Raw genomic sequence first — 12,379 nt, 5'->3', positions numbered from 1 at the left:
TCAGGAGGGACTAGTCAAGTAATAGGAAGGTACTGCAGATGCTGGTTTAAATCGAAATGCTGGAGTGAAGAAGGGTCTCAACCTGCATCGTCACCCTTTCCTTCTCTCCTGTCCCGTTGAGTTACTCCAGCATTTTGTGTCTATCTGTTCAAGTGATAGGTGGATACAGTTGAGTGGGATGGGGGGTTGATTGGCAGATGCATGGATAAAGGCCAGAGATAGAGTCATGGAGTGATACAGTGTGGAAACAGGCCCTTCGCCCCTGTTTGCCCACACCGGCCATCATGTCCCAGCTAAACTAGTCCCACCGGCCCGTGTTAGGTCCATATCCCTCCAAACCTGTCCTATCCATGTACCTGTCTAACTGTTTCTTAAATGTTGGGATGGTGCCTGCCTCAACTATCACGTCTGGCAGCTTGTTCCATACACCCACCACCCTTTGTGTGAAAAAGTTACCCCTCAGATTCCTATTAAATCTTTTCACCTTAAACCTGCGTCCTCTGGTCCTCGATTCACCTACTCTGGGCAACAGACTCTATTCCTCTCATGATTTTATACACCTCAATAAGAGCACCCCTCAACCTCCTGCACTCCAAGGAATAGAGTCCTAGCCTACTCAACCTCTCCCTGTAGCTCACACCCTCTAGCTCTGGCAACATCCTTGTAAATCTTCTGTGTACCCTTTCCAGCTTGACAACATCTTTCTAACAACATGGTGCCCAGAACTGAACACTGAAGAAGGGTCTCGACCCTAAACGTCACCCATTCCTTCTCTCCAGAGATGCTGTCTGTCCGGCTGAGTTACTCACTGTTACCCAGCATTTGGTGTCTATTCACAGTACACTAATTGCGGCCTCATCAACGTCTTATACAACTGCAAAAGGAGACAAAAGGGTGTCAGACGAGGAGAGGAGTGAAGTGTAAAACCAGAGGGAGGGGGGATGTAGATGGAAGGGGACAAGGGGGTGGGGTCGAAGAGGGGCAGGATATTGTGGGAAATGGGTGTGCACTGGGGTGGGGGTGAGGCCACAGGAAACAGAAGAGAAAGAGGAAGTGGTACTTAAAATTGGAGAATCCAATGTTCATATCATTGGGTTGCAGGCTCCCCAAGCGGAATATGAAGTGCAAGAAACAAATGTAAATTTGGTAATAACAAAGAACTGCAGATGCTGGCTAATGCCAAAGAAAGACACAAAATGCTGGAATAACTCAATTGGGTCAGACAGCAATCAGTCTGAAGAAGGGTCCTGACCCAAAACAACGCCTATCCGTGTTCTCCAGAGATGCTGCCTGACCCGCCGAGTTACACAAGCACTTTGTGCGTAGTTAACGTGGTTTCTGAATGAGAATTTTGGATGGTGCAGGGTTGATTGTGAACTCGGAAATGGTTCTTCACCAATATTACTGCCCCACCAAGGCTGATTCAGTTATCCTGGAGGGGAGTGGGAGGAATATGTAGTTAGGAGCAAGGTTGTTCCTCTTTGGTACCACTGATTTAGGGTGGTGACTTGGAGCGGAGAACAAACTGTTCCAATGTAGGGGCTGTGACCTGAAAAGGAAACACTGTTTCTCTTTCCACACGAGTGTTTCCATCATTTTGAGTTTCTTGAAGTCAATGCCGCAGCATCTGTCCTGACTGGATCAGAAATCGTTGTGTACCACCTCCTTTTCCTTTTCCATGGCTGAAATTAGTGAGGGATTTGAAAGTTTCTGTTTCAGTTGCCAGTCGTTTGAACAAATGTGTTTAGAATGATGTCTAAAGCAATACCAAGGAACTGCAGATGCTGGTTTTATATCAACGAAGGACACAAAATGCTGGAGTAACTCTGGCAGAATATCTGGAGAACGTGGATAGGTGGCTTTACGTTCTCCACAGATGCTGCCCGACCTGCTGAGTCACTCCTGCTTTTTGTGTCTTTTTGTTTTGTTAACTTAAGCACACTCCCTCCATTCGCTACATCGCCACCATTATAGGACATGAGCAGAAATGGTATTGGATTTGAGATTGAGTGTGAAGCCACGGAACCCATGAAGACTTAAAATTATATCAATTAATGGTTCAGAATTCAAGTTTAGAAAAATCTTGATGGCCATCATAGGAGCCTCCTTTACCCTACTTAAAAAAAAAGAATTGGCTTTTGAAATAACCCTGAATATTAGTTTAACAAGAGGGTGTGACTAACACAAATGAAACTTGGGGAATAAATTAGTTTTATATGGTGGTCGGACCTTGGATTGTTTTCTCTGACGTTTCGGAGGTTGAGAGGAGACCTGGTAGAAGTATCTCACAAAATCTGAGAGGCATAGATTGTGTCGGCAGTCAGAACCTTTTATTCCCAGGGTGGAAATGTCAAGGATTAGAGGGCGTAGTTTTAAGGTGAGAGGGGAAAAGGTTAAAGGGGATGTGCGGGGTGAGTATTTTTTTACACAGAGGGTGGTGGGTGCCTGGAATGCGTTGCCAGGAGAGAGGTGGTGGAAGCAGATATGATGGTGGGATTTACGAGGCTTTTAGATGGGTACATGGACATGCAGGGAATGGAAGAGTATCGATCCCAAAAAGGTTAGTTTGCAAGTCGAATCGATAGTAAGGAAGGCAAATTCAATGTGAGCATTTATATCAAGAGGATTGGAATACAAAAATAGAGATGTAATGCTGAGGCTCTATAAGGCGCTGGTCAGGCCGCATTTGGAGTACTGTGAGAAAATGCGGGCCCCATATCTGAGGAAGGATGTGCTGGCTCTGGAGAGGGTCCAGACGAGGTTTACAAGAATGATATTAGGAATGAGTGGGTTAGCATATGATGAGCGTTTGTCAGCACCGGGCCTTTATACGCGTGAGTTTAGAAGATTGAGGGGGGACTTCATTGAAACTTACAGAATAATGAAAGGCATAGATAGAGTGGATGTTGAAAGGATGTTTCCACTGGTGGGAGAGTCTAGGACCAGAGGTCACAGCCTCAGAATTAAAGGGCACTCTTTTAGAAAGGTGAGGAGAAACTTCTTTAGTCAGAGGGTAGTTAATCTGTGGAACTCATTGCCACAGACGGCTATGGCGACCAAGTCAGTGGATATTTTTAAGGCAGCGATAGACAAATTCTTGATTAGAACGGGTGTCAAGGGCTATGGGGAGAAGGCAGGAAAATGGGTTTAGGAGGCAGAGATCAACTATGATTGAATGGCGGAGTAGACTCGATGGGCCGAAAGGCCTAATTCAACTCCTATAACTTGTGAACTTATAAACCTGTGATCACGTGCAGGCAGAAGAAATTAGAGTAGCTCGTCTTCATGTTCGACAGAGATATTGTGGATCAAAGAGCCCGTTCCTGTACTGTACAACATTATGTTAGGTTAGGTTAGATTAGGTTAGGTTAGGTTAGGTTAGAATAGGTGAGGTCAGGTTAGGTTGGAAGGACCTACTTTGCTCCTGTAGGTCTTTATATCTGTTTCTGACGCTATTTTAATCAGAATTGTAATCTGCTTCCTGGAGAATGTCATTTGGTTGTCTATTAAGAAGTTTAACGGAATTCATGGCAAAGAAAATAAAAACTGAGCTAAAATAATGACAAGGGGGGGGGACAAAGACAAAAAATTGAGTTGCCTGAAGTTGGAGAATTTGGAATTGTGCCACGGTATAAACATGTCGGGAGGGGGCATGCATCAACCTTGTAAATTGATGGACTTTGTTCTGATTTTTTAAAAAATCCATTAAGCCATCATGGAAAAATGGCGAATAGAATCAGAATGTTTGATCCAAGCACCGCCCCCACAATCGTGAGCTGAAGTAATTAGGTGATCACGCTCTCATCTCAGACTAGTAAGATTCAAATTGTAAGTTACCTATTGAAAGAATAGGTAACTTATGATTGAAAATGGGGAAAGTTTATTATTGGGAAATCAATATTAATTCAAAATTCTGTATCCAGAATACAACAATATACAGGATCACGAGGGGAACAGATAGTGAGAATGCCCAGTCTTTTGCCTAGGATTGGGGAATCAAGAATCAGGGGACATAGGTTTAAGGTGAGAGGGAGAAAGATTTAATAGGAACCTGAGGGACAACTTTTTCACACAGAGGGTAGCGGTTATATGGAACGAGCTGCCAGAGGAGGTAGTTGAGGCAGGTATTATAACAACATTTAAAATACACTTGGACAGGTACATGGATGGGAAAGGTTTAGAGGGATACGGGCCAAATGCAGGCAGGTGGAACGAGTGTAGATGGATCATCCTGGTCAGCATGGGCAGGTTGACCTGTTTCCGTGTTGTATGATTCCCTCTAAATTAATGATCTTTGGACAATAGGTAGATTATTAAACAGTGCTCCAAACTGACCATTGTGTTATTAATGTATTGGGAGAGGACTTGGAGGAAATCAACTTTCTTTTTTAGATACAAGGAACTGCAGATGCTGGTTTACTAAAAAAAAAGACGCAAAGTACTGGAGTAACCAGTGGGTCATGTCTGGAGTCCATAGATAGGTGACTTTTCGGGCTGGAAAGAAGGGTCCTGATCGGAAACGTCACCTATCTATGTTCTCCAGAGATGCTGCCCGACCTACTGTGTTACTCCAGCCTTCTTTTTGTCTGTCTTTTATGTGATGGGGCAATAATGAGGGAATGTAAATAAGGAAATAGGAAATAATATTTATGAAGACAAAATCCAAGAAAGTTTTGCTTCACTGATTAAATCAAAGAACTCTATCTTGCGATCAACTGATTACTGATTATCTCCTTTGTTGTGTAATTTGGCCAGTTTATCAGTAACTTAAATGAACTTGCTATATTCCATAAGTAGCCTTTGCCCTGAGGACTGCAATAACAATTGCATTGATGAATAACCAAAATGCGTTACATTTTAAACGTGAAAAAGTGTGTAATTTAATCAAATTCACTTGGAGGTAAAAGCCAGTTCAAGCTTTTATTGAATTTTTCATGATGATATAATCAAATTGTATTGGATTAGTAACATTGGCATACTTAGCTGTATCTGAAAAATATGTTTTAAAATATCCCTGATTGTTTGAACAAACCTGTGTTGTTTTCTCTGGAATGTTGCAGGTGAAGGGCAGATCTGATAGAAGTATAGCAAATTATGAGAGGCGTAGATAGGGTAGGCAGTCAGAACCTATTTCCCAGGGTGGAGATATTAAAGACTATCATATCATATCATATATATACAGCCGGAAACAGGCCTTTTCGGCCCACCAAGTCCGTGCCGCCCAGCGATCCCCGTACATTAACACTATCCTACACCCACTAGGGACAATTTTCACATTTACCCAGCCAATTAACCTACATACCTGTACGTCTTTGGAGTGTGGGAGGAAACCGAAGATCTCGGAGAAAACCCACGCAGGTCACGGGGAGAACGTACAAACTCCTTACAGTGCAACACCCGCAGTCAGGATCGAACCTGAATCTCCGGCGCTGCATTCGCTGTAAAGCAGCAACTCTACCGCTACGCTACCGTGCCGACTAGAGGGCTCTAAGGTGAGAGGGGAAAGTTTAAAGGAGATGCATGGGGCAATTTTGTTTTTACTTAGAGGGGCTGGACACGTTAGAGGCAGGAAACATGTTCCCAATGTTGGGGGAGTCCAGAACAAGGGGCCACAGTTTAAGAATAAGGGGTAGGCCATTTAGAACTGAGATGAGGAAAAACCTTTTCAGTCAGAGAGTTGTGAATCTGTGGAATTCTCTGCCTCAGAAGGCAGTGGAGGCCAATTCTCTGAATGCATTCAAGAGAGAGCTGGATAGAGCTCTTAAGGATAGCGGAGTCAGGGGGTATGGGGAGAGGGCAGGAACGGGGTACTGATTGAGAATGATCAGCTGGCTCGAAGGGCCGAATGGCCTCCTCCTGCACCTATTGTCTATTGTCTATTGTCTATTGTGATGATGAGTGCTGGAACGCGCTGTCGTGGGTGGTGGTGGAACCAAATAGACCAGATAGGATAGTGGCACATGAGGGGCTTTTGGATAGACACTTGGATTTAGTTTAGTTTAGTTTAGTTTAGTTTAATTTAGTTTAGTTTAGTTTAGTTTAACATCATGGAAGAGGGCTTTTGGCCCGAGCAATATACAGATTTAACATAACATCACAACTTCCATTCTCAATACCATGAATGATGAAGGCCAATGTGCCAAAAGCCTTCCTCATCAACCCATCTACATGTGACGCAACATTCAGAGAACCATGTACTTATACTCTATATTCCTCTGCTCTGCAACACTCCCCAGGGCCCTACTATTTACTATGAAGGTCCTGTCCCCGAAGACTTCCCAAATGCAAAACTTCCCAACCTCACACTTATCTGAATTAGCCATTTCTCGGCCCACTTGCCCACTCGGCCCACTTGTACTTCTTGAAAATCCTGTTGTAATTCTTGAAGATCCTACTGTAATTCTTAAAGATTCTGCAATATTTTAACATTTTTATTACAATAGGTTTAGGTTTATCATTGTCACGTGTACCAAAGTACAGTGAATAGTTTTGTTTTATATCCCTATCCAAACAGATCAGATAATACTATATATTAGTACAATCAGGTTAAACTCAAATAAGATAGGTGGAGCAAAGGGGAACAGACATAATGCAGAATATAGTTCTCAGCATTGTATTGCATCAGTTCCAAAGACAAAGTCCAATGTCCGCACTGGGGTAGAGGTGAATCAGGCAGCAAGTACCCAAGCTTATGGAAGGACAGTTCAGAAGCCCGACAAAAGAGGGGAAGAAGCTATTCCTGAGTCTGGTGGTGCGCGTATTTTCTGCCGGATGGGAGCAGGGAGAAGAAGGAATGACTGGGGTGGGACAAGTCTTTGATTATGTTGGCTCTTTTTCTGAGACAGCGTGAGATTTCGATGGAGACAACTTCCGTGTAAGTGATGTCCAGGAAACCTCAATGTAAATATCAGGGTCATTTTCTTATCACTGAACAGTGAAAGAGTGGTGCCGTTATTGCCTGTGTTGTGCCGAGGATTAACTTCAACAAATGCATTACTTTGAAAAGCTCTACGATTGGAAAACACATACATAAATGTAGATTTTCGCTAATGCAGCTGTTTAATCATTACAGTTTCAAACCCAAAACACACACCCAAAATCACAATCAACAGGTTTATTTTCCATTCACATATTTATTACCAAACTCTGAGTGCTTATCATTGAAGGGTGTGTTATATAATGCTGTGTTTCTAGTACATTTTCACCATTTCCCCTCTGGTACAGAGTACAAGGTCAGCTGGCAGCTTTTTTTTGGCCAAGAATCTTGCAGATATAAAACATCAACTCAACAAAAAAAAAAAAAAAAATAGATTGCAGTGAGTTGAAGTCATGTGGAGTTATAAGAAGATTCTCAGATAATTTCATTTTGAAAATTATTCCTAGTACAGGGTCCACCAACAAACAGGAATTGGAATCTAGATGGCACAGTCTCTATGTTTAGTTTTAAAAAACAGGATAGAAACTGGCCCCTCTGCCCACCAAATCCATGCCGACCACCCATTCTTACTAATTCCATACTATCCGACTTTCTCATCCATTGCCTACACATTAGGAGAAGTTTTACAGTGGCCAATTAACCTACAAACCCGTATGTCTTTGGGATATGGGAGGAAATCCAAAGAATGGATGGACTGGCCTTGTATTCACTGGAATTTAGAAGGATGAGAGGGGATCTTATAGAAACATACACAATTCTTAAGGGATTGGACAGGCTAGATGCAGGAAAAAATGTTCCCCACGTTGGGGGAGTCCAGAACCAGGGGTCACAGTTTAAGGATAAGGGGTAGGCCATTTAGGACTAAGATGAGGAAAAACTTTTTCACCCAGAGAGTTGTGAATCTGTGGAATTCTCTGTCATAGAAGGCAGTGAAGGCCAATTCATTGGATGTATTCAAGAGAGAGTTAGATAGAGCTCTTAGGGCTAACGGAATCAAGGGATATGGGGAGAAAGCAAGAACGGGGTACTGATTTTGGATGATCTGCCATGATCGTATTGAGTGGCAGTTTTGGCTCAAAGTGCCGAATGGCCTACTCCTGCACCTATTTTCTATGTTTCTATGTTTCTATGAAACCAGAGCACCTGGAGTCACAGGGAGAACGTGCAAACTCCACACAGACAGCACCCAAGGCAACGATCGCAGATCGTCTCTGGCGCCGTGATGCAGTAACTCTACCAGCTGCGCCACTGTGCCGCCCCTTAAGGCGAATGGAAAGTTTCTCCTTGTCAAACACAATTTTGGAAAATATATTCAAATTGTTGTCAAGCTGAGGAACCTCAACATCCATGCACAGTGACTGTTGATGGTTTGGGATTTAAATAATTAGTGGGAATTTAAATTCAACAATGTAACCATAGGTCATAGAGTCATACAGTAAAGAAACAGGCCCTTCGGCCCAACTCGTCCATTCCGACCAAAATGCTCCATCCAAGCTAGTCCCACTTGTCTGCCCTTGACCCATATCCCTTTAAACCTTTCCTATACATGCACCATGTCCAAATGTTTTTAAAAACACAATGTTATTGTACCAACCTCAACCACTTCCTCTATTCCTTGAACAGAATATATGTAAAGAGTGAAAATTAGGTCATGAATACAATAGGATTTTTCAGTACTAGTTCCTTTGCTTTTTATGATATTTTATCATTAGTAAGAAAATGTTGACTGAAGAAAGTTCCAGTTAAAACAAAAACTTATCTACATGGATGATACCGAGGAAGAGAAGAATAGACATTAAGATGGCATGAATGAACTGGTGAGAGGGAAAAGAGGAGTCGAATAAATTCAGTCCAGAGAATTGGTACATAAAATAGTATAGCCCTTCGGCCCACAATGTTTGTGCTGATCATGATGCCAAGTTAAACTGATCTCATCTGCCTGTACACGATCCATAACCCTCTATTCCCTGCACATTCACGTGCCTATCCCAAAGCCTCTTCATCGCCATTATCATATCTGCTTCCACCACGATCATCATTGTTAAATAAGGCATTGGTGAATGGAAATTGAGGCGAGAGGATACATGTGAATGGTAGGATAGCAACAAGAGTAGAACAGAGGAACCTCAAAGGTTCAGAGGGATATGGGCCAAAGACGGTCAAATGGGGCTTACTTAGATGGGGCACCATGTTCAGCATGGATAAGTTGGATCGAAGGGCCCGTTTCCATGCCATATGATTCCATGACTCTATGAAATGCCCTCGTTTCCTTGGAGGATAGTGGACGGGTAGATAAAATGTTTATGCTGTGTTGTGATTGTATAAAGCACAGGTGAAGTTACAGGTCAAATCAAGTCAATTTTATTTGTATAGCACATTTAAAAACAACCCACGTTGACCAAAGTGCTGTACATCTGATTAGGTACCAAGGAAAAAAATAAAATAAATAAATAAATAAATAAATAAATAAATAAATAAATAATTAAAATTAAAAAAAGAATTAAAAAAAAGGTAATGTCCTCACACTTATGCTTCTGGTTACCACATTACAGGCAGCATGTAACTGTGCTGGAGAAGATGCAAAGATATTTCCAGAATGGGAGAATCTTAAACATGAGTAATTTGGGATAAGTTGGCGATTTTTCCTTTGGAAAAGGAAAAGGTTGAGACGAGGTGCATAAAACCTCAAGTGATCCTTTCCTTTCTCTGTAGCCTTGCAAATTTCATCGCTGGACTGCTAGCAATTATTAATAACGGCCATGAATAAATATTCAAATATAAATTAGTCTGCAAGATCCATGTTCAAATAGCAATACCAAGAATTATCTGATAACACAATCTGAAAGTACAGCACGATCCTAACAAACCAATATATATTGACGATTAATGAGCTTGTTTTAAATAAGATTTTTCACATGCCACACCAACAGCAACACCACACTTGAAGCAACACCATGTACCTATAACTAATGTAGTGTTCACGAGCATAACATCTCATGTGATGCATGACCCCACGTGCTGAACTACAGCGGGACCATTCACACTGGAGCACCATCACCTGCAAGATGGTCTCCAGATCACCCACTGCCGGAACATGGAAGCCCACCTCAATTCCATCATCTCTCAGTCAAAATCTTCCACCTCTCCGACAGTAGTAATGTAAGGAACTAACTCAACTCCCCCAATCTTAAGCACATTTAGGGTATGAACCTAGGTGGGTTGCCTTGGTGAGGTGCCTTTGAGCATCTGTCCGGTGGCATAGATTGGGTAGACAGTCAGAACCCTTTTACCCAGGGTGGAAATGTCCAACACTACGGGGAATAGCTAGCTATAAGGTGAAGGGGGAAGGTTTAGAGATGTTTATTTACACAGAGAGTGGTGGGAACCCGGAGCACATTGCCAGGGGTGGTGGTGAAGGCAGATATGATTGTGGGTTTAAGAGGCATTTAGATAGGCACATGGAAGTGCAAAGGGATAGAGGGATATGGATCATGTACAGGCAGATGAAATCAGTTCAACTTGGCATTATGTTTGGCACCAACATTGTGGGCCGAAGGGCCTGTCCCTGTGCTGCATTGTTCTGTTTTCTATGTTCTACCATGTAGATGGATGTAGTTGTGGTTCACAGGTTTCTGTGTGTGCTTGGAACTGCGCTCATCCAGCCAAGTGGAGAGCATTCAATCATGCCCCTGGATGTAGTTAGTAGCGACCAAGGATTTGAGGCGCTCGGAATTGTTGCAGAGTTTTCAGCCTCTGATCTGTTCTTCTAGTAACTGTATTTATGAGGCTTTAGATTCATACCAGTTGCACCACTGTGCCGCCCCAAAGCCCAGTTGGCAACCACTCCTACCTCACCTCTTGAATTATCGTCATTGATCCTTGCTTTGATCAAAGGCTCTGGTGAAGTCAGGGGCTGGTAAAGACCACCCAGGATATCAATTTCTGGAGAGAGTTAGATTTAGCTCTTAGGGCTAAAGGAATCATTCCCCATATCCCTTATGGGGAAAAATCAGGAACGGGGTACTGATTTTAGATGATCAGCCATGATCATATTGAATGGCGGTGAAGGGCCGAATGGCCTACTCCTGCACCTAATTCTCTATGTTTCTATTATTGCCATGTGTACCGAGATAAGCTGCCTTACAGCGCTTGCAGCGCCGGAGACCTGGGTTCGATCCCGACTATGGGTGCCTAGTATGTGTAGGATAATGTTAATGTGCAGGGATCGCTGGTCGGCATGAACCCGGTGAGCCGAAGAGCCTGTTTCCACGCTGTATCTCTAAACTAAAAGAGGGAGTGACTGGGGTGAGACTGGTCCTTGATAATGCTGGCGGCTGCAGAGACAGCGTGAAGCGTAGACCATGAATAAGGGCTGTAAAAGACAGCTTCTATTATTGAACCATTGAGCTGTTCAGTATGGAAATGGGCCGTTTGGCCCACCTCGTCCATGCCGTCAGTGAAGCCGATCTACACTAATCCTGTTTGCCCACATTATGCCCACATCCCCCTGTTCCTTTCCTGTTCAAGCACCTGTTCAATTATCTTTTAAATATGTGATTGTCGCCACTTCACCACCTCCTCTTGCCAGTCTTTCTGTATACCCCCCACCAACTGTGTGAGAAACCTGACCCTCACATCTCCTCGAAGGTAAACACAAAATGCTGGAGTAACTCAGCGGGACAGGCAGCATTTCTGGAGAGAAGGAATGGGTGACATTTCGGGTCGAGACCCTTTTCCATTCCTTCTCTCCAGAGATGCTGCCTGTCCCGCTGAGTTACTCCATCATTTTGAGTCTACCTGCGATTTAAACCAGCACCTGTGGTTCTTTCCTTCACACTTCCTCACACCTCCTCGTCTGAAGAAGGGTCTTGACCCGAAACATCGCCCATTCCTTCTCTCCAGAGATGCTGCCTGTCCCGCTGAGTTACTCCAGCATTTTGTGTCTACCTCAGATGTCCTCTATGTTCATGTTGCAACTGTACAAGATGCGATATGACCCCATTTAGAATACTGTGGTTGCCCTGCTATAGAACACATGTCAGTAATCTGGAAAGGGTGCAAAAATGAGTTATGAGGTCGTTACTGTGACTTGGAGGTTTGAGTTGTAAGAAATGGGTTAGGCTGGGTATTTTTACCCTGGAGCATAGGAGGCTGGAGGGTGATCTTATACAGTTAAATAAAATAATGGGAAACACAGATAACCGTGAATAGCTGTAGGTAGACACAAAATGCTTGAGTAACTCAGAATTAAAGGACGTTCCTTTAGGAAGGAGATGAGGAGGACTTTCTTCAGAGGGTGGTGAATCTGTGGAATTAATTGCCACAGAAGGCTGTGGAGGCCGAGTCAATGGATATTTTTAATGCAGAGATAGTACGGGTGTCTTAGGTTATGGAGAGATGACAGGAGAATGGGGTTAGGAGCGAAAGATAGATCAGACTTGA

General features: G+C 43.2%; 1 protein-coding gene across 1 annotated transcript in view; it reads left to right on the top strand.

The window, feature by feature from the left end:
- The window catches only part of atp8b3 (ATPase phospholipid transporting 8B3), a 127,508-nt gene that overhangs the window by 1,826 nt on the left and 113,303 nt on the right, over window positions 1–12,379 (top strand). The gene's annotated exons all lie outside the window — the stretch shown is intronic.

Source organism: Rhinoraja longicauda, chromosome 28 (genome assembly GCF_053455715.1).
Source record: "Rhinoraja longicauda isolate Sanriku21f chromosome 28, sRhiLon1.1, whole genome shotgun sequence".
Classification (NCBI taxonomy): Eukaryota; Metazoa; Chordata; class Chondrichthyes; order Rajiformes; family Arhynchobatidae; genus Rhinoraja; species Rhinoraja longicauda.
Note: the sequence above shows the minus strand (reverse complement) of the source record. Positions and strands in the feature narration are given on the sequence as shown.